The 2813-nt window shown below is 26.4% G+C and overlaps 1 long non-coding RNA gene across 1 annotated transcript; it reads right to left on the bottom strand.

Moving 5' to 3' along the window:
* Window positions 1-1719: 1719 nt before the first annotated feature.
* On the bottom strand, window positions 1720-2594 carry LOC145162643 (uncharacterized). Its single transcript, XR_013739224.1, has 2 exons — window positions 2438-2594; window positions 1720-1930 (listed from the first exon to the last, which is right to left on the bottom strand). It is a non-coding gene; the product is annotated as an uncharacterized LOC145162643 (long non-coding RNA).
* Between the last annotated feature and the right edge of the window lie 219 nt (window positions 2595-2813).

The following is a 2813-nucleotide window of genomic DNA, read 5'->3' as shown; positions in this document are numbered from 1 at the left end:
TGTTAATTTTATATTTTATATTAAAATAACTTTTTGAATTTAGGGCTTCTAACATTTTGTATGGGCATTTTTTTTTGAATTTATAATATTCTTTGTCTATATTATAATAATCAATTGTTTGTTAATTTTATATTTTATATTAAAATAACTTTTAATTGAAAAAATTATGTATTAGTTTGTTGAAAGGTGATTATATGACAAAGTTTAAAAAAATTATATATACAAAAATCAATAAAACGTTTACACAAAAATGATATTTAAATCAAAATATTGTATCCGTTCTTTATATTCATTTTAGTGATTTACCTTTGAGAATATTATTTAAATTCTTAAGAGTATAAACTGTATAATGGCCTTTTTGAACATATTTCAACAATTTATGCAAAAGTTGTTCAATCTTGGGATTTGTCTTTGGCATTTTTACGAAAGAAAAGGTAGATTTGCAATTTTAAAATTGTTAAGATGGTTCAAAAAGTTAATGTTTTTTTAAGTTTAAAGGTAAAAATATATAAAACCCTTGTACGTACTTTCACCATTTTATTGGTCACTTAATTATCCATTTGCAGTGATTAAACCATAATAATGTTTAACCATTTAAAAATCAGATTTTGTTTTGATATCAAAGCAAAATACAAAATAATAATAATAATAATAATATACTTTCTTTTCATTCTTTATCGATTTAGCCATGAAAGTATCAATTTAGCAACTAAACCAATAAAATGATGAAAGTACCTTGTATTATTTATTATTATTATTTTTACTTTTGTATTTTAACCTCTTTCAAAAATCATTAACCAAGAACTTAATCACCAACAAATATAACAACTTAACCACTAATATAAACTCCACAAATTTTATATATAATACACATATAATTGGTTAATAATTGTTACAAACTATAAGCTAATATTTTTAAGTTTCATAAAAATACGTGCTTGATAATTGAGATTTTTTGTCCCACCTTATGTCCAAATTTTAAAAGGTTCCCAATTGTTAATTTAAATTAAATGTTTCAAATATTTTGCAAGAGGTTTAGTTACAACAACATATTTTAAAAGCTTGAATTGTGTTTATATAACTCTTGTAACTTCCTATTAAAATACGAAATAAAAGATACATTTTTTTGATTTTTTTTTAATGCATTTGAGAACCATAGAAAAAAAAATTAAAGATAACCTTGGCTATTTTTTTAAAAGTCAAACTTGATTTGTCAAAACTCAAAATATAATCAATATTAATATTTATACAAATAACCTTATTATTTTCATATTCATCGTATTAACTCTGTTAGTATTTCAAAAAATATTATTTTTTTATAGAGTTATCGATTTTTATTCCAAAGCAGAGCATTCCAGACTTATTGTTTACAATCAAATGAGATAACTAGAGAAATTAACTAACCACTTGTGCCAAAAGAATTAAATGAACTAATTAAACCAAGCCTTTAATTACATACTATTATTTAATTAATTATTTATTTATTTATGCAGGTGGTATAAGCATTGGGAGCTGTTTATGTTAGTTTTTGCTTTGTTCTCTACATGGCTCACTCCGATTGAATTTGCTTTCTGCGATGTGTTACCCAAAAACCTCCTCCCTTTCTTGGATTTTACTGAAGTAATTTTCTTCGTTGATTTGGCTCTACAATTCTACATGTCCTACAAATATGACCCGACCCATACAATACCGAGGTTAGTCTATTTTGCTATACAAATGTTTAATGTTAATGAATAATCCAGTCTTATAAATTGTTTTTATTACTTATATTATAATCTAAGAATTATCTTCTAACTTATTACAGATACATAAAGTCTTGTTGGCTAAATATCATCGCATGCATTCCGTGGGTTTTCATCTACGATGTACGTATATGCTCTATAACTCCACATGCTCTGTAATTCGATTGCATCTTATTAAATGCACCTTTCTGCAATAACCAAATTCGGATTAGCAAACCATACATTCCAATTCAAGAACCATTTAATTGCTTAGATTTCCGTGATTATAAATCAATTTAATTAAAAGATCTAGATTATACATACGCATAAATTGTACGAAGGACAGATTAAACATTAGATATACAAAACTTTATATTATTTTCTTCCATAAGTATATAACTAGGAATAACTAAAAATGATACTATGTTGTTGGTTTTCATTTCAAATCACAACTAACCGAGAGTTAAGTCAAACAGATTTAACAAGAGACAACTTACATATAAACGATATCAAAGGGAAAAAAGCAATAAGTTAGGCTGGAGGGAGGAACAGGAGTCCGGAGAAGACAAAACCATGAAATCGTTAATTCTTTATGTTGTAATCTAGAAATATGAACTAAATATGGAAAAAAAGTCAACATTTAAGAAGTAATTAAGAATCAAGAAGGAAAGAATTTATCTTTAGGAAGAAGATGGATCTAATGGGCTTTTAATTACCGTGTTTGAGAAAGATCGACAGAACATGGAGGCTTGGACGTGTCAGGTGGAGGTGACGATGAATGACGGAGACGGACGACCGACGACGTGAATCGACGAGATAATCACTGAATTTTGACGAGGGGGGTGGCCTGATCTGAGTGGTGTTGGCGTGAAAGGAAAGTCCGATGGAGTGAAAGACGTTTAAAAATAACTAAATAATATAGATATATACGTATAATATAAATTGAGATAAAATAAATTGTTATTCTATATATTTTTATTTAACTTCTTACTATAAATGTATAAGAAAAAAAAATTAATTGAATGGATGTTTGGAGCCGGTGTGACTTTATTTATTTATTTGCCCTTGATTAATTTTCATTTTTATATTAGG

This window comes from Lactuca virosa, chromosome 3 (genome assembly GCF_052849685.1).
Source record: "Lactuca virosa cultivar CGN04683 chromosome 3, Lactuca_virosa_CGN04683_v6, whole genome shotgun sequence".
Lineage (NCBI taxonomy): Eukaryota > Viridiplantae > Streptophyta > Magnoliopsida > Asterales > Asteraceae > Lactuca > Lactuca virosa.
The sequence above is the reverse complement of the archived record's forward strand: the minus strand, read 5'-3'. Positions and strand labels throughout refer to the sequence as shown.